Genomic DNA, 26,256 nt, shown 5'->3' on the forward strand with positions numbered 1-26,256 from the left:
ATCCCACATGGCTTCTTAACCACCTTATTGCTTTGTTACTGTGTTGCTTTCTTTAGGATTCCTTGGACATATACCAATGTCCCTCTATTCGTTAATACTTCCTTGGGTCTTTCCATGCATTATGTATATCCTCACCTTATGGGGTCCTCCCAAAACCTCACATTTTTCAGCATTAAATGATCAACATTGTTCTGTAGATAAAGACTACCTCCTTACTATCAACACCACCAATCTTTGTGTCATCTGCAAAATTACTAATCATATCTTCTAGTCACATCCAAATTGTTAATAACTATAACAAATGTTGTTGTGATGGTTTACTTTAGCTCTGCTCAAGCACCATAAAATGAAGCTGAACTTACTTAATCTAAGATCCTGCCAATCTTTTTTATGTAGTGGTTATATATCAACTGTTGCATATTATTGCTAATGTATATCAGCAAGATTATCTACTTTTTCTTCTGTAATATTGTCCTTCAAATATGGAAGAGTCTCATGGCTTCAGGTCAATAATAATCAAGGAAACTGACTAATCATCATTGACTGTTGAATAATTATCCCCCATGTTGACCAACACTTGAAAGAAGCTCAGAGGGGAGCAAAGGTATTGGTATTGGTTTATTATTGTCACTTGTAACGAGGTACAATGAAAAGCTTGTCTTACAAACGGATCGTACAGGTCAATTCATTACACAGTGCAGTTACATTGAGTTAGTACAGAGTCCACTGATGTAGTACAGGTAAAAACAATAACAGTATAAAGTGTCACAGCTACAGAGAAAGTGCAGTGCAATAAGGTGCAAGGTCACAACAAGGTGGATTGTGAGGTCATAGTCCATCTCATTGTATAAGGGAACTGTTCAATAGTCTTATCACAGTGGGGTAGAAGCTGTCCTTAAGTCTGGTGGTACGTGCCCTCAGGTTCCTGTATCTTCTACCCGATGGAAGAGGAGAGAAGAGAGAATGTCCCGCGTGGGTGGGGTCTTTGATTATGCTGGCTGCTTCACCAAGACAGTGAGAGGTAAAGACAGTCCAAGGAGGGGAGGCTGCTGTCTGTGATGTGCTGGGCTGTGTCCACAACTCTGCAGTTTCTTGTGGTCCTGGGCAGAGCAGTTGGATGCTTTCTATGGTGCATCGGTAAAAGTTGGTGAGAGTCAAAGGGGACAAACCAAATTTCTTTAGCCTCCTGAGGAAGTAGAGGCGCTGGTGAGCTTTCTTGGCCGTGGCACCTACGTGATTTGACCAGGACAGACTGTTGGTGATGTTCACTCCCAGGAACTTGAAGCTCTCAACCCTCCCGACCTCAGCACCATTGATGTAGACAGGTGCATGTACACCGCCCCCTTTCCTGAAGTCAATGACCAGCTCTTTTGTTTTATTGACATTGAGGGAAAGGTTGTTGTCATGACACCATTCCACTAAGCTCCCTATCTCCTTCCTGTACTCCGACTCATCGCTGTTTGAGATACGGCCTACAAAGGTGATAGCATCTGCAAACTTGTAAGTGGAGTTAGAGCAGAATCTGGCCACACAGTCATGAGTGTATAGGGAGTACAGTAGAGGGCTGAGGATACAGCCTTGTGGGGCACCAGTGTTGAGAATAATCATGCCAGAGGTATTGCTGCCTATCCTCACTGATTGCGGTCTGTTTGTTAGAAGGATCCAGTTACAGTGGAAAGTGTTGAGTCCTAGGTCTATATACTCGATAGAGAATTCAGCATCCACAATCATGTGTGGCTTGGTAGAACCATCACTGACCAAGCTGCTGAGACCTGAAGGAAAGAGAACTCCATGATCCTTTGCATGAAGAACTGCTTCTTTATTTCACTCTTGAAATGGCCGGCTTTTCCTTATAAAATTATCTCCTCACCAAAAGAAAATGTTTTTCTCTTTCTACACTGTCAAATCCGTTTATTATTTTTAGCTGCCTCCATAAGATCTTTTCTCAATCTTGTGTACTCAAGGGAACACAAATAAAATTTATGTATCCAGTCCTCATTATTTAACTTTATTTCCCAGTATAATTCAGAATATGTGTTGCACACTCTTTTATGGGAATATAAATTTCCCGAAACTAATGCAAGGATATATCACTGGTTGTACAGGCTCTGGGTCTCCTGGCGTTGTGGAAGGAACTATAACAATGAATGTCTTTCTTCTTTTAAAACTTTAGTTCAGTATAAAGTCATCTTTGCCTTTAAAATCAGGTGGTGAAGCAAATAACATAAAGCTTGCTTTCTCTTGCTTCCTAGAATAGAGATATCAGGGAATATCAACAATAATAAAGAGCAATTAAAGGAAGGAACTCTTTCCAACAAAATACAGAATTTACCAGTTCAAGTAATGTTTAAGTGTGAGATTTTTACCAGCCAGAAGTATTAAGACATTTGGAGTCTAGGCAGGAAAAGGGAGATAAGTCAAAGCACAGAAAGTCCTATAGTTGTTTACACATTGCGGGAAAGACAGTGAGTCTTAATGACAAGAATGGGTAGGTTGAAACCACATGCGAGGATTTTTTTTTGTTTTCCAGAACTGAGTGCAACCCAGTTCCAACACTTGAACTATTAGGTTTTCAGAGCTATGTTTGTTTAGTCAGTGATGTTTGTGGGTGAAAAACACTATGATGGTGGAGGAACTCAGCAGGCCAGGCAGTATCCGTGGAAAAAAGCAGGCAGTCAACGTTTCGGGTCAGGACCCTTCTTCAGGACTCAATGTTTCAGGTCACGACCGGAAACGTTGACCGCCTGCTTTTCTCCATGGATGCTGCCTGGCCTGCTGAGTTCCTCCAGCATCATCATGTTTTTCATCTAGATTCTAGCATCTGCAGTCCTTTGTTTCTCTAGATGTTTGTGCGTATTGATTAGTACAAGCAGCATCTTTTAGAGATATTTTGAAGTCTTTGAAAATTGTTTTTAGCTTGAGTCCAAATTTAAATTGTACGCAAAGGTGTCCCAGGGTTCAGGAAAGAGAAATGAGTCCAGGTGAAGGGTTTTGGCCCGAAATGTCAACTACCCATTTCCCTCTACAGATGCTGTCTGACCCGCTGAGTTCCTTCAGCAGCTTGTTTTTTGATCCAGAAATAGTGGTAAGTTTGAGCAGTAGTTCACTGGGTATTTACACTTGCCATTGTCCCAATTGAATAGAAGTTCACTTCATTACTCATTGCAGCTTATTAGTTACATATTACTTATTCAGTTATTACAGCTGGTATGTCAGTTCCCTTTGACAAACATTTAGTAAAGAGTGTTTGCTTAGGTACAAGATTTTCAATCTAGGAGGCTTTCAAAATGACAAGATCCGGAGGGGTGGTGCCTTGGATGTGTTTGACGGCACACCAGAAGACCATCAAATCCACTGCAAATACAGTGATTGGTGGGGGGGGGGGGGGGTGGTGGCGGGTGGTAGGGAGGTAGTGTGTGGGAAGGATTAGCACATGCACAGAAATGAGGTGTGCTGGCAAGCAACTATGATTGCAAAAGGCATTACCCATGTCACAGTTCACAGACAGGTGTTCAGCTTACTTCTCTCAGAAGCAAGACACAGTGATATTGTCACAACAGATGTTGGGTGACATCAGTAGTCTTTTGGAGGAAGGCCTGCTCCCTGCTGAACCTCTGTCCTTAATGGTTTCACTTCTGGAACCTCCCAATGCCAACTAGTGTGATAGTCAGGATCTTCCAGTCAGCTGTACCTGGATGCATATGATAGTTTACTGATGGATTGTTTGCCAAAATCAAGAAAAACTACAAATGCTGGAAATCTAAAACAAAAACAGAAAATGCTGAAAATAGCCAGCAGGTCAGGCTGCATCTGTGGAAAGAAACAGAATCGATGTTTCAGGTCAGAGATCCTTTGTCAGAACAAAAAAGGAGACAAAAGAAGCTTGTAAAAGGAGTGTGGAGAAGGGGATAGGATAAAATTGGGGTGGCCATGGGTTTATGCTGTAAAAAAGGTTATCTGGTCAATATGTGAATGGGAGTAGTTGGAGAGAGTGAGAACATAGACAAAAGAACCTGAAAAGATTGAGTTGTGAAATGCAGAACAGGAGGGCACTGGAGCAGGTCAGACCGAGCATGTCCTCTACTCCCAAAGAGAAAAAAAGAAGAAAAAAAAAACAAGCTGAGCTAATATTACAGATAGACGGCCAAGAAGTCAAGTTGCAGAGTTCGATATTGCGTCCAGTGACGTGACTAGATGGAGAATGAGATGCTGTTCCTCAAGCTTGTGTTGGGCCTCACTGTGACAGTACAGGAGGCCATAGACTGAGAGGTCAGGGTGGGAGTGAGATGGGGAATTAAAGTGACAGGCAACAGGAAGCTCAGGGTCGCCTCTGCCAATTACATGTGTTCCGCAAAGTAATCACCCTATCTGTGTTTGGTTTCTTCAATACGGAGGAGACCACATTGTGAACACCGAATGCATGACACTAGATTGGAAGAACTGCCACTTTAATTCCCCATCCACTTTACAAGCTTCTTTTGTCTTCAGTTCTGGTGAAGTGTCTTGGACCTGAAATATTGACTCTGTTTCTCTTCCCACCGATGCAGCCTACAGTATACCATTGTCTATAAGTACATAACAATCTCAGTATCAATACAGGATCCAGGTGTTTTTATAATTCAAAGGGAATGCTCCTCCATTAATGTGCAGCTGATGTGGAACTATGTAAAGGTTCAAGCAGGTCCGGTGTAGAATTTCTGGGGACTGTTATGATGTCACCTTATTACTTCTGAGTTGTTCCCTCAGGATCGAGGATGACTTGCTTCCACTCTGGTTCTGTGGTAATTAATAAGGCAATGTAGGACCTGTAGACTATCACAGAAAGAGCAGGAGGTACCTGATGAGGCAGGTGGGTGGATAATTTGCAGAGTAGTGCACCCCTCTCATTTATCCTGGGCTTTCTGTATTCTCCCAAAGCATGGACTCAAGGTTCACTGTGCCACCCCAAATGCCCCCCCCCTCCACTTTGGGCACTTGGGCAGGCACGGTAGTGTAGCGGTTAGCGTAACGCTTTACAGTGCCAGCAACCAGGGTTCAATTCCGGCCGCTGTCTGTAAGGAGTTTGTACGTTCTCCCTGTTTCTGTGTGGGTTTCCTCTGGGTGCTCCGGTTTCCTCCCACATTCCAAAGACATACGGGTTAGGAAGTTGTGGGCATGCTATGTTGGTGCTGGAAACGTGGTGACACTTATGGCTGCCCCCAGGACAGTCTACGCAAAAGATGCATTTCAGTGTGTGTTTCGATGTACATGTGACTAATAAAGATATCTCCTCTCTCTCTCTCTCATCTCATGGGCTAGGGATTTATAGGAATTAGTGGGATGTTGCATTTTTTCAAGGAATCTTTGAGGGCATTCTTGAATCTTTTCTTCCTGGTAATTTTGTCCCGTGTCAGAGCCTGGGATAGAGTTTTGGGGTTCTTGTGTCAGGCATTTGAATGATGTAGTTTGTCCAACAGAGCTGACTGTATTCCCTAGTGAAATTTGAGGAGGATGCTCCACAATACAGAGTCAAAGGTTTTAATGAGGTTGAAAAAGGCCATGTATAGTGGTTGGTGCTGCACCCTGCAATTTTCTTGGAGTTGTTGTGTGTTAAGTGTAGGTGCCTTTAGGTGGTTAGATTCCACATTGCAATTTGGGAACAGCTCTTCGGTCACTGGGAGCAAGCAGGTGAGGAGAACCATGACAAAGACATTCTATAGTGAACACTTTGCTACCACAGATGGCACAGTAGCACAGCAATTAATGCTGCTCTTTCACAGCTCCAGGGATCCAGATTCAATCCTGACTACTGGTGTTGTCTGTGTAGCATTTGTATGATCTCTCTGTGACCATGTGGGTTTCCTCTGAGTACTTCAGTTTCCTCCCACATGCCAAAAACATGCTGGTAGGTTAATTTGCTTAAGTTGACCCCTGGTATAGGTAAATGGCAAGAGAATCAAAGAGTGAAGTTGGTGGACATGTGAGAGAGGATAAGTTGCAGGGGAATGGGACTGATGCGATTGCTTTGCTGGGAGCTAGCACAGACTTTATAACAGGTCTCCCTCTGTGTCATAATATGTTAGTTTGATGAAAATGACCAGGAAATCCTGGAAATCCAAAACACAAGGTACTCCTGGATTAGAAGCTCCACCATGCCTAGTGGGAAAAGAAATAGCTTTACAGACACCTGAAGTCCTGTAAAATATCTGTGGCCTAAAGAACAGATGATGGATGGATTGAGTACGATGAGCCAGTAACTCACTGATAGCTGTAACATGCACTGGTTCTTCAGCCAAGAATAGAAGTGAGGAAATGGACAGAGGGTAGTCAATGCCTGATGGAGGAATACTTTGAAGACTTCCCCAACCATCAGTATGCTTCTCTGAAGTGAGTGTCCTTGAGTTCATCCCAAAGCAACCGATTAGCTCCAGCCCTTCCACCACTCCTGATTAATAATTAGTTGAAATGGCCATATGCTAACGAAAAGAAACAACAAGGCCTTGGTAGCAGTCTGTATCCCTGCTGAAGTTTTAAACTCAGTGTTGAGAGATCTCAGTCACTCACAAGGCCTGAATTTATTTCTATCCCTCATAATACATGAGGGGGTTTTGCTGAACCCCCTCTTGAACCACTGTAATCTTGTGATGTTGGGTCGGGAGTTCCAGGGTGGTGTGCCACCTGAAGGGGAACCTGGCGATGACGGTGTCTCCATGCCTTTTTCCTTCTGGACGGTAAAAGTCATGAGTTTGAAGGTACCATTGGCAAAGGTGGAACACTGCAGAAAGTGTCTACTAGTGGTGGAGTGAATGATTGCTTGGGGTAGTTGGTGGGCTGCTTTGTCCTGGATGTTGTTGAGCTTCTTGAATGTTATAACAGTCCTATAACAGTGGGATATAAGCTGTCCTTGAGCCTGGTGGTATGTGCCCTCAGGGTCCTGTATCTCTGCCTGATGTGATAAGGGAGAAGAAAAAATGACCCCGGTGGCTGTGGACTCAGATCCATCTACCTGCCTTTTCCCCATTACCCTTAATTCCCCTGCTATGCAAAAATCTAACTGTCTTAAATATATTTGATGAGGTAGCCTCTACTGCTTCCCTGGGCAGAGAATTCCGCAGATTCACTATTCTCTGGGAAAAGCAGTTTCTCCTCATCTCCATCCTAAATCTGTGCCCCGAATCTTGAGGCTATGTTCCCTACACGCTACATGCTACACGGTAGTGTAGCAGTTAGCATAACACCATTACAGTGCCAGCGACCCGGGTTCAATTCCCGCCGCTGTCTGTAAGGAGTTTGTACGTTCTCTCTGTGTCTGTATGGGTTTCCTCCGGGTGCTCCAGTTTCCTCCGGTGTTTCGATGTACATGTGACTAATAAAGATATTTTATCTTAGTTCTTGAATCACCTACCAATGGAACCAACCTTCCTGCCTCTACCTTATCTATCTCTTCCATAATTTCATATGTTTCTATAACATCCCTTCTCATTCTTCTGAATTCCAGCGAGTATAGTCCCAGGCGACTCAATCTCTCCTCATAGGCTAACCCCCTCATCTCCAGAATCAACTCGGTGAACCTCCTCTGCACCACCTCCAAAGCCAGTATATCTTTCCTCAAGTAAGGAGACCAGAACTGCACGCAGTACTCCAGGTGCGGCCTCACCAGTACCTTGTGCAGTTGCAGCAAACAACCTTTTGTGATTCATGCACAAGCACTCCCAAGTCCTTCTGCACAACAGCATACTATAATTTTTCACCATTTAAATAATAATCTGATCTTCTATCTTTCCTTCCAAAGTGGATGACCCCGCACTTATCAACAATGTACTCCATCTGCCAGACCCTTGCCCACTCACTTAACCTATCTATATCTCTCTGGAGACTCCGCATCCTCTGCTACATCTATTTCCTGGTTTATAGCCTGTGCCACTGTAATGTTATTATTTGGTGGCCTATAGACAACTCCCACAAGTTATTTTTTCCCTTTACTCTTCCTAAGGGCAGGCATGGTAGTGTAGTGGTTAGCATAACGCTACTACAGCACCAGAGACCCGGGTTCAATTCCGGCCGCTGTCTGTAAGGAGTTTGTACGTTCTTCCTGTGTGTCTGCGTGGGTTTCCTCCGTGTGATCTGGTTTCCTCCCACATTCCAAAGGCGTACGGGTTAGGAAGTTGTGGGCGCGCTATGTTGGCGCCGGAAGCGTGGCGACACTTGCGGGCTGCCCCCCAGAACACTCTATGCAAAAGGTGTATTTCACTGTGTGTTTCGATGTACATGTGACTGATAAAGAAACCTTATCTTGTGTGCTCCTTCAGGCAAGTCGAAAATATTCCATCACACTCCTCCCTGTGCCTTGTGGAAAGACTTTGGGTATCAGGAGCAACACACACAAAATGCTGGAGGAACTCAGCAGGGCAGGCAGCATCTGTGGAGGGAAATAAAGAGCCGACATTTCAGGTCGAGACCCTTCATCAGGACCGGAAAGGAAGAGGGCAGAAGCCAGAATAAGAAGGTCAGGGGAAGGGGAGGAGCACAAGCTGGCAGGTGATAGGCGAGTCCAAGTGAAAGGGGGAAGGTAGGTGGGTGGGGGATGGGGGAATGAGAGGGAGTGATGTAAGAAGCTGGGAGGTGATAGGTAGAAGGGGCAAAGGGCTGACGAAGAAGGAATCTGGTAGGAGAGGGCAGTAGATCATGGAATAAAGGGGTGGGGAATAGATGGGCAGGTTATGAGGGCGGGGAGGGGAAAGAGAAGGGGTGAGTGGGCCACAGGAATGAGGAAAAACAAAAGGGGGGGGGATAATTTAGGGTTCCATGAAATGTTCTACACACTCATCTGTTGAGAGTACCTACATTGTTGCAGCTGTAGAGTGTCAGGAGGTTAGCCAGTTGCTGCAGAATACCCAGCTTCTGACCTGCCTGTGCAGAGGCTGGTACAATTTATGAGGCTGGTACAATTAAGTTTCCGGTCAATGGTGACTTCCAGGATGTTGATGCCAGGGAACTCAGCAAAGGTAATACAGTCGAATGTCAGTGGTAGGTGGTTAGAATGCTCAAGAAGGCAGCCAATCTTCAGCCTTGCTGGGAAATTAAGAATCGATAATAATCATAAACATGCATTTCCTTCTACACATTGAGAATAAATAAAACAAAAGAATTTGGCATTTTCATCATCCAAGATCCACCTTGGTCTTTCATTGTATTTAATTTTGCATAATTCTCCAAAGGTGGAAAGGATTACGTATTGTGCTAATACTAAAATGGTTGTGTCCACAGCTTTACCAGCAAGATGAACCTGTTGTTTCATCTTGATTACAAGTTGTAAAGAACAAATATGGATTCTGTTGCCTTCTTACATTTGTTCTCCAGCTTTGTTAGATTTTTTTGCTGTAAATGTAAACAAATTGTGGATATTTATCTCTGAACAACAAGCACCATTTTTCCAGGTCATTCACTATCTTTGGAAATTTAATCTATCTCCAAGAAAACATAAAACAAAATTACCGCCTTACAAGAAAAATAGAATGAATTATTTGACATTTCTTACTGAAGGTAATTAGTTTTTCCTGGCAGTAGATAATAGAAGGTGGTATGTAAGTCAAAGGTTGTTTGCAGGTAGAGATAGAGATTTACATAATTTAGGGCTCCATGAAATGCTATACACCCTCATCTGTTGAGAGTACATACATTGTTGCAGCTGTAGAGAAGGGATAAAATCAGCCAATTTTTCTATTTCTGATTTTTTAAACATTTTTTTTAGGATGTGGATGTTGCCAGTTCACTGTCCATCCCTTATTGCCCCTGAACTGAATAGGCAGTTAGGAGTCAACCACACTGATGAATCTGGAGTACCATATACACCAGATGTCATGGTAAGGATATCATGGTGGGATTCAAACTCGTGACTGAATCAAAGATGAAGTAACTTAATCGCCACACTGTTGTCTTCCTGTTACTATTCAATATCATAGTTTCAAAGTCTGCATATCGACTGAACACATTAGTACATCCTCATAGTGAAAACAACCGACATACACAGTGCCAAGACGTGCATGTTAATCATAGACTTTTTGATAAAGTGTCCTCTGAGCAAATAAGCTGTTCATATACTGCTTTACATTGTGGTATATAGATAAGTCCAGGAGATCTGCAATGCTTTATCTGTAATATGGGGAAATTCCAAATTATTGCTTATCCAATGCTTGCTGTCAGCTACTAAGGAAATGCTTCATCTTTTAATTGCCACTCTACGAGGTATTTAGGGTGATCTGAGGAGCTGTATAATTGGAGATATTGTATTCCTGAATGTGATTCTGGTAGCTTGTGCAAATATATGTGTAAACAGAAAATAACATTGACCAGCTAAATGGTTGTGAGAAGTCAGTAATATTGCCATTATTCTGTGCTAGTTGTTGAAGCAATGCTGCCCTGCTGTATTATACAGGAGCAATATCAAAGTCACTGGTGTGAATCTAGATGAGGCCATGTCCAAGGGATCTTGGAACAACATTAATATTTATTGTCTGCGTATCTATGCCTTCAAGCTGCTTTTACATGCTGCACATTATTTTATCATCAACTGAAAATTGAACTGATTAATTTTTAATCTTTAAAAAAATTGAATTGCATGTGTTCACATTTTGTATCATTATGGAATGCAATGTTATCTCTATTTGATGTATAATTTCAAATATACCAAAGATTTCTGTAGCACTTCCATATCACCTGGCATCATTTTCAGATAACACTGGATAAAAGAGCGATAGCTGCAATTCAGGGGTGCATTCTATTTATGGATTAAAATTGCATTGGTAAATTTGAATAAGTCTACATCAAATACTTGACTTTGGGGACTGCCGGGTACTGGGCAAGAGGCTCAGCAATGCAATTGTTCATACTATTTCCTGACTCAAGCTCCATAATGAATAAGCATGTAATTTAGGCTCATACTGTAATGCACAAAGAGTTCCATTCTATTACCATTAATTCCTGCTCTCCTTTGTCCCGTTCCTTTTTTTCCCCATCATTTCCTTTTTCCTTCTCTTATTCCATCATCCTGCCATCAATCAGTAACTGCACTGACATAGCTTAAACATATTTCACTTAACCACAAAAATCACGTCATCTTAAAAAATACATCCATTTTCCACATTGCTTACTATCTCACTTTTCTTTACAATATTACAATTTTCTGCCTCACCTACTCAAGGTTGAGTGTTGTTCCATTTATTTTGTTGACCACTGCTCTTTTCATTTTATTTAGCATTTGCATGTATCCTAAGCCAATCAACGGCATTCTTTGATGAACCAGTATTACTGAAGATATCTTTTTTAGTCACATGTACATCGAAACACACAGTTAAATACATCTTCTGCATGGAGTGTTCTGGGGGCAGCCCGCAAGTGTCACCACGTTTCCGGCACCAACATAGGATGCCCACAACTTCCTAACCCATACGTCTTTGGAATGTGAGAGAAAACTGGGCACCCGGAGGAAACCCAGGCAGACACGGGGAGAACGTACAAAAGTGGCCGGATTGAACCTGGGTCGCTAGTGCTGTAATAGCATTACACTAACCGCTACACTACAGTGCCTGTGAACTATGTACCATGCACTATGAAGCCCGTCACTGAGTTTGGTCATAATGCACTCACTGATAATATATGCCATTTGGTTATCTTGGAGATGCCAACAGTACTGGTTGATCAGCAGGTGGGTTGAAAAGACCTTTGAACAGAGCCCGTTTTGGGTCGACACATATCTTCCTGAGCAGCATGATGTGAGCAATGCTGCTTAGAGATGGGAGTTCTGGAAGATTTGGCTTGAGACTTTCTACCATAATGCATGTTGTTGAATTAAGATAGACATCTATGAATCTGGTGTGTGCTAAACAACTCCTAATTGGTCCACAGTACTTTGCAATTGAGTGTGAGATGCAGGAACTAAAATTCTAAAGATGTGCCATTCTCTCTCTATAGGCAGCTCATCGTTTTTGTTGAGAAGATTGTTATGTCTTGACCTTTTCCACTATCTTGTTCAGCTTTTGGTCAAAGGTAATGCCAAGGTAACATAGGTGTGCGCCGTGCTTTAGTTTCTCCAGTCATTATGCTGTTTACTTCCCTCCAGGCGTTGTTGGAGGTAGATGTACTAAAATTCTCTGCTAATACTGAGTTTAAGGCACTATGTCTCACAACAATCAGCTAGCTTTGCAGCAGCATCACTTAGTGTCTTCATTTGGGGTTGGATTGGTGGAAAGTCTTGTTATAAAGTTTGAACAAGGTTGGTGGACCTGTCTTCTGTTCTGAGTCTTTAAGTATATTTAAGGCCGAGATATATTTTCAGATTTGAGAGGAATCAAGGGTTATGGGAAACAGGCAGGAAAGTGAAGCAGAGGATCAAGCATGATCTACTTGAATGGTGGAGCAAGCGTGAGGGCCATTTGGTTTACTCATGCTCCTGGTTCTTATATTCCAACTGCTGGTCTGGATAACTACTTCAAACAGTCCAATGAATTCTTAGCTTTATGATATATTTCAAGGAATGTTTATGACATTATTTTATTATGTGTGGTACTTTCCACTTGTCTGCATTAAGGTTCATTTACTGCAGTTCACGGAAATTATCTTGTCCTGAAGTGTCCCTTCAGAATGAGTTGCATTTCTAGTTTTGGTGTCATCTGCAACTATGATAAATTTGCAGTGATCTTTTGAATATACACTGTTGTTAAACATTGGATCACTACTCATTCCAGACTGATTTGTTGTATGAAATGATATTAAGAGAAACTAATTTTATTATTAAAGTGAATCAATCAAGCACATGTAGATAACTAATTGGCTTGAAACCAATACAATGCTTCATGACCCAGTGGCAATGAATGACTTTTTTTATACATCCTTTACTCTTATGGTAAGTTTTTCCTTTTAGACTTATTTATCCTGAGTGCTTTATTTTAATCATGCATTAACCCAAACCTGTTTGCTGCTTCTCCTTTTACATACCTTGGCTGTGGCCTCATCTGGAGTCACTCCAGTAACTTTACTATTCCTCATGCATACTACAGAAGGGCAGCTTTATTCCAAAAACTAGCGGAGGATAGAGCCAGTTTTACTAACATCTATGAGATCAAAGCTGTTCAAGATGGCTTTGGCAAGAAATGTTGCAATCTAACTTCTGATTCAATTTCTTTGCCGGCTGCTCGTCCAATTTAAATCTAACAAACCACAGTCTCAATGTCCTGTTAGGAACAGGAGTGAGTTTCAAACCCCACACCTAATATGTTGTAAATACTGCCTTCTTGCACTTTTAAAATATTGTTGGCTTAACTATTTTTGTCACCTCAACATTCTCATAACTTAAAATAAAATTGTTTGAGTTAACACAATATATATTTCTGTTGGCTCATCAGTAAATCTATAAAAAAAATTAAATATAGTCTCTTACCTGTGAATCTATGGCTCAAGGTACAGATCTTGGCAGCTTTAGCTATGCACTTAACGCTTGGTTTAAAATTAGGAGTCAACCCCAATAACTTCATTGAAGCCCAATTTGCATATTAGAAGTTGCAGTTGGCAGATCGAGGTGGCGAAGTAGTTAATTGCTTTGCTTCTTCACTATGAGTTTTCAAAACCTACCTCTTTAATCTCATTTTTGATCACTTCACCCAGTTCCTTTCCCAATTCCTATTTGCACCCCTCTAACTTTGTAATTGGAATTGAAATTGGTTTATAATTGTCACATTTACCAAGGTACAGTGAAAAACTTGTCTTGCATACCGTTCATACAGATCAATTCATTACACAGTGCATTGAGGTAGTACAGGGTAAAACAATACAGAATGCAGAGTAAAGTGTCACAGCTACAGAGAAAGTGCAGTGTAGGTAGACAATAAGGTGCAAGGTCATAATGAGGTAGATTGTGAGGTCAAGCGTCCATCTTATCGTACTAGGGAACCATTCAATAGTCTTATAACAGCAGGATAGAAGCTGTTCTTGAGCCTGGTGGTACGTGCTTTCAGGCTTTTGTATCTTCTGCCTGATAGGAAAGGGGAGAAGAGAATGTCTGGGGTGGGTGGGGTCTTTGATTATGCTGGCTGTTTTATTGAGGAAGCAAGAAGTATAGACAGAGTCCATGGAGGGGAAGATGGTTTCCATGATGTGCTGAGCTGTGTCCACAACTCTCCGCAGTTTCTTGCGGTCCCGGGCAGAGCAGTTGTCATACCAAGCCGTGATGCATCCAGATAGGATGCTTTCTTTGGTGCATCAATAAAAGTTTAGCCTCCCGAGGAAGCAGAGGTGCTGGTGAGGTTTCTTGGCCATGGCACCTACGTGGTTGGACCAGGACAGACTATTGGTGATGTTCACTCCCAGGAACTTGAAGCTCTCAACCCTCTCGACCTCAGCACCGTTGACGCAGACAGGTACATGTACATCACCCCCTTTCCTGAAGTCAGTGACCAGCTCTTTTGTTTTGCTGACATTGAGGGAAAGGTTGTTGTCATGACACTGTGTAACTAAGCTATCACTGTCACGTACTCTGACTCATCATTACTTGTGATCCAGCCCACTACAGTGGTTTCATCTGCAAACGTAGATGGAGTTAGGGCAGAATCTGGCCACACAATCATGAGAATATAGGGAGTAGAGTAGGGGTCTGAGGATGCAGCCTTGTGGGGCACCAGTGTTGAGAATAATCGTGCTGGAGGTGTTGCTGCCTATCCTCACTGATTGCGGTCTGTCGGTCAGGAAGTCAAGGATCCAGTTGCAGAGGGAGGTGTTGAGTCCCAGGTCTTGGGAGGCTGGTGATGAGTTTGCTTGTTATTATCGTATTGAAGGTGGAGCTGTAGCCAATAAACAATAGCCTAAAAGAGGTGTTTTTACTGTCCAGATGCTCCAGAATGAGTGTAGGGCCAGGGAGATGGCGGTCTCCTTAGACCTGTTTTGGTGGTATGTGAAGCAATTAGGAATGTTTTTCCTTGTTAAAAATGCTGAATAAGCTTGAGTTGTTGTTGTAGATAGATGATTTAAGTTGCAATTATTTTATCACTGTTAATCCTCTCATCCAGAAGATGGTTGTTTAACACTTGTGATGGACGAAAATCTCATATCATCACAGTCATTCCTCAGTTTACAAAAGAGATACATGCATTCCTGGAAAATATTTTGTGAAGTGAAATTTTGTAAAATGAAAGGGCTAAGTGAAATACATTAAGGGTACTTTGGTACAATGTATTCCTATTAGTGGAAAGAGGTATTCATAAAGTGAAAAATAGATTTATAAATCTAGGATCCTTGCTCCAGAAAGTCAAGGCAATATAGCAAAATTTTGTAAAATGTATGTTCATAAATCTAGGAATACCTGTACACTCTAAGTTTTTGTCATTGCCCTGAATTAATGTGATTGTCTTGTTTGTCAGGTCACGAGATCAACAAAGTATATCCAGCACAGGTCATCCATGCTTTTGCATGACTCACCACATGCTAATTTGACCAAAAAGGATTAAAACACATTAAGGATTGTTTTACCTTCCATTTGCAAATCATTTTATACAGAATAAATCATTTTTTAATGGAGATTAATTAAAAATCATGCGGAAATATCTATTACAAGTAAATTTCAAAGATATTTTTAGGAGGCTATCTTGTTACACCTGACCATTTAAATCTACTTGTTCTGCATTTCAGAAAACTACCTGAGGGCGGCAGAATTGAGTCACATACACAGGCACTGTTGTTGCCACAAAATCTTTACAAATATAGACATCACTTAAGGAGAATCCTTATCAGAAAATAAAGACAATTTCCATTTATAATAGCATTTAAAAAGGTTATTCTTAAGTAGGAAAAAATACAATTATGTTAGAGCAAAAGAATTTGTTCTTGTTTGAGTATTCTTGAGCAGTCCTGATTTAACAGCAAAAGCTTATATTCATGCAATGCCTTTGTCATGAAATAAAGCATGTCTCCTGGTACTTTAAAGAGAGGGATAAAAAAAGAAGAAAATAGATAAAGAGCGTATAAATGTACCTCCAGCCAGAGCAGGTCCTAAGAGGTGACTTAAAGTTTGATTGAAAAGTTAGGATTAAACATGGTTTTCCAAGGGGAAATGGGAAATGAAGCAGTCAAGTAGAGAATATTCCAATTTAGCCAAAGTAACTTATACTTCTGCTAACAACGGTGAGGTGAGGAGAAAGGCAATGCAAAAAGGCAAGAAGCAGAGAACCAAAGAGTGTGGGAAAGGAATATAAAAATTAATTGAAGACATGAAGGCGACTTATTGACAAGGATGAGGATTTAAAATCCAACCACTGATGAAAATGAAGCCAAAATAATCTGAGAGCATAAGGTTATGCAAGAACTAGATCTATTTCAGATATTGTTGGCAGGACATTGCATAAACTGTGAGCTGATAGAAAGTGGATGGGCTCGTTTGGAGATGTCAAAAGCATGGATAGAAGTTAACCTGGTAGGTATGAGGCAGGTTGTAGGGTAAGTAATGTTAGGAAGCAGCAAACAAGAGGATCTTGTGGTTGTGTTTAAAGCTAAACTCTCTTTCTCAGGCCATTCTGGTTTTTAAAGTATTGTTCAGTTTGATTGATTGATTAGAGAGCAGCAGTCTCCTACTAATTTTAAATTGAGATAAAAATTGGGCAAATAATCTGCTCCTCCAGAGTACTATATAGAAGGTGAAGATAATAATCCCCCAAAATCTTAATAAACATTCTGAAACAAAGAATGTAAACATTTTGAAATGAATCCTGTGGAATAGAAGAGATTATTGTCATTCTTTTGTGTAAAAACCTCCTCCAACTTCTAAACTTGATACATCTGCTTTCTTAAGTATCTACTTGTTTACGTTCTGTGGCAAATAGGGTGTTGTTTACATAAAGCAACATTTTCCATATATTTAATATTTTCCTGTTTGGAAGTACAAAGTGAATTTATTGAGCTTAATTGTGTGCAATCAAAGGACAGGTAGACTATATTTGTCCCTTTGCATATTCATGTCAGGCATACGTGGGGATCAGTCAGAATATGTGATCAGAGGTTAGCCAAATAATGGCACACTCATACCAATGGCTTATGGGGAGATATTTGACAGCTGATTTGAAAAAGACCACTTGTTTTCCTTCTGGGTTGGAAATGGTCTGTGGAGGATAAACTATAAAGAGAAAGAGGAATAGTTTGTTTGAGTTGGAAGTCCAACTATGTGTGACTTTTGCTGCATTGAGTATGTTGTATATAATTGAAAATACATTTTTAGAGCACTTTATTTTTTTTAATCAGTTTACCTGCACTTGCCAATCAGATAACATGTTCTCTGCAAAAAAATGTTTGTGTGGTTGGCAAGCTATTAATCTTCTCCAGAGATGGACACTTCACTGTTGGGCAATGCTCCACAATAGTAATTTAGCCAAAATCTGGAGTCAGTGGAGGTGATCTGAAGTATTAATTTCAGAAAGAATTCAAAACCCCAACCCAATATTTATGAGCCAAGTACTTTGTCAGAGTTATGGGACCATTCAAGGAAAAATATCTTTAACTATTTTCTAACAATAAATTAATGAAGAATTTATAAAACAGTTAGGGGCTTTATATTTAAACAGGATGGCTGTTTTTATTTTTAACAATTTTAACCTGCATTTTCTTCTACATCAGCTGTTTGGTGCAGCCGTTCTAAATGGGCAAAGAAAATTAATGGTTCCTGACCACTCTCAATCATGTTAATAGTTGCTTTAGAGCAGCACAAACTGCCTGAGTTTTCTCTCTTAATGAAAGTACCTTCTCAACGTAACCCCAGTTGAAGTCAGGGATTTACCACATGGAAAATCTACATCCCTTAGCTCCATGGCAGACCGGTGAACTAATATTCTGCAGCATTTGTCATGATACGCCTGCAGTGTCTAACTCATTACATTTTTTAACAGCGATATTGGCATCATTGCAAATGAGATTAGAATATTGTATCCTAGAAAACTGGTAAAAATAAACCAGGCCCGGTCAGGTGATGAAATGTACTTTGTTGTTTATATCTTTTCCATATGGTTTTCTCTGCTCCTTTCTCTAAGGCAGTGATTCATGCTGGTGGATTGTTTCAACAATCTGCCCCAAAGAACCATCCTTGTGTGAATTTAGACAGTATGTGTCAAGACTGACAGTAGTTGCATTGCAGCCAAGTTGACCTTACTTTCATGTGATCTCACTTTCCAGTTTGCTATTAGCCATCAGGATCTATGACTGATTCCTTTTCCTTGTATTCTTCAAACACCATGTGCAGACTATTTCTACAAACAATGATTAGACATACACTGAGAATCTCTCAGGTACCTAATAACAACAGCCAAAAGCTAACATCATTATTGTTTTCCATTTACTCAAATGGTACACAGGTTCAATTTGAAGGAGCAAATTTTATGGCTGAGATAAGCTGAGTTGACACAGAGCAAGGATTGAACCAGGGATTTGCTTCATCATTATGGCTCAGTATCCCATTAGCTGCTTTACTTACCAAAGAGCCAGGGGGAGATCCCAGCCTTCACATTTTAAAACCGACAACACATTTAATTTAAATCATTCCCTTGGTTTTCATCTGATGGTGAGAAAATTGCATTAAAGAAACAAACAGCTGCAATGATAGGAACAATATTTAGATATCTCAAACCAGCATCTGTTATGAATGTTAACAAGTGAACATAAATTAAATGCAAGACTGTAATTTTAACCTCTGGGCTTAGACAATCATTAACAGCTCTGGCTTGAATTCTCCATGCCTCATGATCCTCTCAGATGGATAACTGCCTTTTAATTCACTTATTGTATCCATTATCCAATATACACAAGAAAACCACATTGGCTGTTGACATCTGTAAATATCGGTAAGGAATATTGTTTTATCTATCCATCTATTCTATATGGACACTGACAGGCTCTCACATACTTAATAACAATCAGAAGATTGATGGCCATAACTGATGTTGTTGTTGTTGGTTGTGCTTTCCCTTTAGAGCATACCATATCATGCAGTTTCAAAGGTTATGACCCCAATTTTCCCTTTGGAATAACCTCACAGTGCTTTTGTGTTTGGCCATTGTAGTCTTTAAAAGCTTTAAAAGACTGAAATAAAATACATCTTTTTCCTGCTTTTTTAAATCATTGGCTCTTGGATGCTAGCTTTGATTTTAATTCTAATTTATTGCTCTTTGGTAAGGGGTTTAATAATTTTATTACTTTCTTGTTTAAAGAATATCGTTTGGGAAATCCACCCATTTTGAGTATCAAATGTCAGTACTCAGCACTTCCAAATCAAAGTGGGTTGGATGCTGATTGATTTCTTTCACTCTAACTGAAAATTAATTTTCAGTCCAATCCAGAAAAGCTTCTACCGTTGCAGAAATGTGAGCTTTCCCCCTTTTCCATTTTGGGCTCCAAGTCAGATTTGGGAGTTTTATTCCAAATGTTAGAATTCTTATGTACACTAAGGGAGTCATTTCTGCAATTGTTTAGTGTAAGTGTGGTATTCCCATTTAACATTTGCAGCAGCCGCCCACCCTTTGAAACAGTTAGGAAATGAGAGTGGTATTGATAGGGGAGAGCAGAAGGATGCCAGTGTGAAGTTGAAGAGGAAATGAGAATTTCCGTGTCACCTGAAGGGCAGGAAAGAGTGCCAATGTTCATTTAAGGGAGGAATCAGCTTGAAATGAGAGTGAGAGGGAAGAATGCCAAAACATTGAAACTTAACTAGTCACATCAATATTATGGCTTCAAAGAGCAGATCTGAGGGTGGGTGTTCTGTGGAAAGTGACTGGCAAAACCATTCTATCATCCACTACATTGTTTAAACCTGTCCTCGGGTGCTGTCTATGTGGAGTTTGCTTATTTTCTCCATGATCACGTGGTTTTCCTCTCGGTGCTTCAATTTCCTCCCACACCCCGAAGGTGCACTGGTAAGGTAAATTTCCCCTACAGTAGGTTAATGGCAAAAAGAATCAAAGGGGAGTTGATCAGTATGTGAGAGATAAAATAAGTTGCAGGGGTACTGAAAAATATCTCCCATGTGGAACCTTGTTAAAAGCCTTACTGAAGTCCATGTAGACTACATCATCTGCACTATCCTCATCAAAACACTTTGTCACCTCCTCAGAATATTCAATTGGTTAGACAGGACCTTCCCTTAACAAAGCTGTGCTGACCATCCCTGCCTCTCCAAGTGCAGATTAATCCTGTCCCTTAGATTTTTTTTTCCTGATGATTTTCCGACCACTGATGCTAGACTCATTCCAATAATTTACTTACCACTGATCTTACACTGGTGTAACTCATCAATTTTTTTCTAGACTATGAAACTGGGATGTCTACCACCTGGAAGGAGAGGGAAAGTGGGCCTATGTAAGCACTACCATCTGCAGGTTCCCCTCCAGGTGACACAATCCTAACTTGGAAATATATTGATGTTCCTTCAGCATTGCTGGGTCAAAGAACTGGAAGTCCTGAAATAATAGCAGGATGGGATATGTTCATCAGAAGGACTAATATGTTTTAAGAAGGTTGTTCACCACTACCTTCTCAGTAGCAATTAGGAATACGTATTAAATATTTGCCCTGACAATAATGAATGAAATATCAAAATTAGGAAGAAGACAAAAGAATGCTGCTCAACTATATGGGTTGGGACACCAGTCTCTTCTCCGACTCCCTCATTCCCCTCAAGGTTTTTTTCATTTTAGTTCAGACCATTGCTTTTCATCTCTTTACAATGGATATATTGACTCTTTTCCCCATCTTCATTTCATTTTGTTATTCACCATTTGTATTTCCCATCACTAATTCAAGCATTTTCAGAATCAGAGTCAGGTTTATTATCACTGACTTATATGTCATAAAATTTGTTGTTCTGTGGCAGCAGTACAGTGCAAAGACATAAAATTACCATGAATTATAAAATAAATAAATACTGCAAAAAATTCCACTTAATTTCAGTTCACACAATCTGCTGAAGAATGCTCCCAGGAACTGTTTTAGATCATTAAACAAATGAAGGTAACGAAATCAGAGTTAACATCTGTACATATTCATTCTAGACTGTCACATCTGTACAGTAGTAGTTTTGTCAATATTTCACACAATTGAATTGAATTGGTTTATTGTTGTTACTTGTCTTGCATACCATTCATACAGAGCAATTCATTACACAGTGCATTGAGGTAGTACAAGTTAGAACAATACAGAATGCAGAATAAAGTGTCACAGCTATAGGGAAAGTGCAGTGCAGGTAGACAATAAGGTGCAAGGTCATAACCAGGTAGATTGTGAGGTCAAGTGTCCATCTTATCGTACTAGGGAACCATTCAATAGTCTTATAACAGCGGGATAGAAGCTGTCCTTGAGCCTGGTGGTATGTGCTTTCTGGCTTTTGTATCTTCTGACTGATGGGAGAGGGGAGAAGAGAGAATGTTCCGGGTGGGTGGGGTCTTTGATTATGCTGGCTGCTTTACTGAGGCAGCTAGAAGTATAGACAGAGTCCATAGAGGGGAGCTGGTTTCCGTGACGTGCTGAGCTGTGTCCACAACTCTCTGCAGTTTCTTGCGGTCCCGAGCAGAGCAGTTGCCATACCAAACCCTGATGCATCCAGATATGGTGCATCGATAAAAGTTGGTGAGTGTCAAAGGGGTCCTGCCAAATTTCTTTAGCCTCCTGACGAGGTAGAAGTGCTGGTGAGCTTTCTTGGCCATGGCGTCTACGTGGTTGGACCAGGACAGGCTATTGGTGATGTTCACTCCCAGGAACTTGAAGCTCTCAACCCTCTAGACCTCAGCACGATTGATGTAGACAGGTGCATGTGCACCACCCCCCTTCCTGAAGTCAATGACCAGCTCTTTTGTTTTGCTGACATTGAGGGAAAGGTTGTTGTCATGACACCATGTGACTAAGCTCTCTATCTCCTTCCTGTACTCCGACTCATCGTTATTTGAGATACGGCCCACTACAGTGATATCATCTGCAAACTTGGAGATGAAATTAGAGCAGATTCTGGCCACATAGTCATGAGTGTGTAGCGAGTAGAGTTGGGGCTGAGGCTGCAGCATTGTCGAGCATGATGCAGCTTTCTGCATCACCACACAACTTTGTGGGGCACCACACATACAAAATGTGCAATTGATTTTTTTTGAAGTTTATATTTTGAATGTATTATGGCTGGGAATATCTGAAGTGCCCATTGCTAGTTGTGTTGTGCAAGGTGAAGAAAACCAAATAGTCTGCATGGCTATTTCATAGGACAATTTGGACAACCATATTGCTGTGGCATTGGAGTGGTACATAAGCTAATCATAGACATACTGACATTTGATAAATGGTATGAAATTTAACTCAGTTGCTTTGAATATTGTGTTTTAAATTTAGTATGCAAATTGTATGGACATTTATAAGTGTAGCCATTGCTAATGAAAATTACACCCCCAATGGCTGGAATGTTCTTGCAGATTTAAACCTGTATATATGGAAAATAATTCAACTCCAGATTCAGTTGTGTTTTGGATGGCCAAGGTGGTGATATCTGGGATCTTGATTGTCAGTATTCAAAGAAAGAAAGAAAGACTTATACAGCACTTCTCATGTTTCTTTCAGAACATTCCAGAAGTGTTTTACATCCAATGAAGCAGTTTTGAAGTGTTCTCACTGTTGTGATATAGGAAAAATAGCACTAATTTGCACACAGCAAGCTTCAACGTAATACTTTGTGATATCAATCAGCTGATTTTTTGAAAAAAAACACTCCACACAAAGGCCATTTGGTATCAGTGGATTTCTAAGGGATTACATCAAACAATTTAGAATAATGGGTTGCTGCAAATCCAGCTAAGGTTTTTGTTTGATACGTACACTGACATTACTACAAATGAAAAATATTTTGCTTTAAAGTGTAGTATACAAAATTGGCTTGATGATTTGATATTTTTCTCCCCTATCTTTTGCTATTCATGATTTTCTTTTCCTGGAACATGAATTCCCCACTGGGTGGCTAGTTCAAAGCCAGATGTGCTAAAATTTGGTCATTCTTCATGTATTGTACAATGAATATCAAAATATATTTTATAATGAAGGGCGTGGGGAGGTAGAGAAGGGGTATTGTATGTGTTCCCGATCTTATGCTTATCTAATATCCAAATGTATTTAATTCCATACCTGCTAAATATCAATGTTTTAAGCCAATATTCATAGTTTTAACCCATTTTTCAACATTTTACAGGACAACTCAGGTCTTTTTTCATAACGTTGGGAGATAGTCAAATCAACAGATCATCAAGGTTGCTTATCGGAAACTTCAGTGATCCCAGCCAATTGACCAGACATTACTTTATCCCAGTCTTAATTGTGCATTCATTTAAAGCAGGGAGACTTTTAGGTGAGCCCATGAATTCTGAAAGTTTTCATTACAAGTGTAATATCACTGCTTATTCTGTGAAGAGGTGCCTGTGTTTTCTATTATTGTCGTCCCACTAAATTACAAACTGAAAACAAGTTCTTAAATCTGTTTCCTCAACAACTCCAATGTTTCCTTATATCAATATTTAATCCATTGCACTAAGGTTGGCTATTACATTTTATAGGGAGGCATTGACTAAAAAGCACTGCTCCACTGCAGGGGTAAAAATACATTTGGATGAGCAATGGGGGTCTCACTAAAATTGCTTTTCAAATTTGGGGATTCTTTAGCGTCTTTGTATGTGTGCAAGTTGATAGGGTTAGAGTAATGTTTAATTACAGGAAGTCCCCGACTTACGAACGCCTGACTTACAAATGTCCGTACTTATGAACCGATCTTCGTGGTCGGTTGGTAAGCAGGCCCGGCCCCCGATCCTACCACGGCGGCGGTACACCTTCTTTGGCCCAACCCCGGGCCGAGTGCGCACGTGCGGCCGGGGCCATGCGCGGCCGCGATCCCCAGCCCAAGTGCGCGTGCGCGGACACTGTTCCAAATTACACACAAAATCGGGTTACAAACAGTCTCAAAAATAGAACTTGTTCGAAACCCGGGGACTTCCTGTGTTTGCTTTTGTAATTCATCTCTGGAAAAGTTAATTTCTTAAGTCACGTTTTAGTAATTTATCACACATGGGCCAAAATGACTGCAAAAAAATGCAAATAGAATAACAATATGTCAGAAATATGATTTGCCCCAGATTGCGTTGCACTTAATAAAACCATGCCAATCTCTCATTGATTTTTGAATGTAGTTTAATATTATTCCCAAGATAATTTGTAGGAAGTGATTTGAAGCATGTTTTCTTCAGATGTTAAATAATTCATAGAATACTAAATTTTAAAATTCTTATTTACTGCGTAGAAAAACGTGTGCAAGTTGAAGGTACAGCAAAACTTTCTGTAAGCTGCATATAAATGAACCTCTCTAATCCAAATATTGCCATGACTTACCAATTAAGTAAGGAACAGAAAAATCAGAATGGTATAACAGTCCCTTATAATAGAACTTCTGTCAATAAACTATTTGCCCATCTCTTCCTGATGCCACTAAATCAGTTCTATTAATTCTGAAGCTGTTCGGTTATGTCTTGAAATTGCCATTCTTCTTGTGACTCAAGCAGCCAGGGCACCAATAGGCTTTTTACTTCAGCCTATGAGTTTCTCTCTCTCTCTCTCTCTCTCTCTCTCACACACACACACACTCACCCTCTTTTTGTCGCTTATGGATATTATCAAAGCCCTTATAGATAAGAGATTCAGAAGTACTCACAGAAATCTACAATGTGGTTCAATACTTACTAGGTAATGTCTTTATCCACTGGATCATTAACTGTCATATGCTTGTGATATAAGTTGTCTTAGTTATGGTGCCATCAACCATATACAACAAAATGCAACAACATATCCTGGTCCACAGTTCATTAATGGTTGTTCCAGCAAATTCATGACTATAATAGGTTCTTACACTCATAGATTTACAGAAATACAATCATTTTGCTTTCAGATATAATGCATATACGAGACCCTAATGCTTTGAACTGGTGAAGAAATTGACAGTGTAAAGGTTTTAGGAGCTGATAGAATTTTCAAAGCAAAAAGAGACTTCAAAAATGTGTACTCATTGTTAAAGCTAACAAAGACATAAGGAATGAGCTGAAGATAGACAATAAAATGTAATAAAAATGGTCTTTGCGAATTTGGTTTTCTGATTAAAATCCAATCTAAAATGTTACCAGTAGTGAAGGCATTTTAATGCAGAAGAAAAGGTTTGATCAAATGTGGTGATGTTTGATCCTAAAGGTTAATCAAGTGACAGGTACTGCAGAGAAATTATTTCCCTAAACAGATAACATGTTTATGGAAAAGAAATCAATTTAAAGTTGAAATTTGAAGTACAAAGCCTGCTTGCTAGCAAGTAAAGGAAATAACAATATAAACTTTTATGCTCGAAAATGAGCAAGCATTACCTACAGGCAGGCAATGATTTTGAAAAGAGTGACTGAATTGCATGCTTGTAATATGCTCACTCTCCAAAACCTCATGTTCTATACATTGTAGCCTGGGTTTTATGATTATAATGACAGCAAAGCAATGAGATAACCAATTTCGAACTGGTTGAAGATAGCATCCAGAAAAGAATATCAAAGCTTTTTAAAAAGTATACTGTAGCAACCTCAATACAACCTGACAATGCGGTACATTTTCTGTATTATGGAAGAAATACAGAACATCAGAAACAGAAGCACAATTGGGGCATAAAGCCCTTTGAGCCATCTCCAATACTCAATAAAACCCTGTACCTAAATTTCCCTTTCTCTCCTGACCCCCATGTGTCTTGACTAATGTATTCTATTGATCTCAAAGAAGGTTCTTTCTATCTCAGTGCTATACAGGTGATCCCTTATCCTGAGATTATGGCCTTACTTTCAGATTCTATAATTTGAGGAAGTATAGAACATAGAACACTACAGCACAGTACAGGCCCTTCGTCCCACGATGTTTTGCCAACATTTTATCCTGCTCTAAGATCTATCTAACCCTTCCCTCCCACATAGCCCCCCATTTCTCTATCATTCATGTGTCTGAGAGTCTCTTAAATGTCCCTAATGTATCTGCCCCCACAACCTCTGCCGGCAGTGCGTTCCACACACCCACCACTCTGTGTAAAAAACTTACCCCTGACATCCCCCTTATACCTTCCTCCAATCACCTTAAAATTATGCCCCCCCCCCCCCCCGTGTTAGCCATTGTCGCCCTGGGAACAAGTCTCTGACTGTCCACTTTATCTATGCCTCTTATCATCTT

The sequence above is a fragment of the Pristis pectinata genome, chromosome 14 (assembly GCF_009764475.1).
Source record: "Pristis pectinata isolate sPriPec2 chromosome 14, sPriPec2.1.pri, whole genome shotgun sequence".
In the NCBI taxonomy this organism is placed as follows: Eukaryota; Metazoa; Chordata; class Chondrichthyes; order Rhinopristiformes; family Pristidae; genus Pristis; species Pristis pectinata.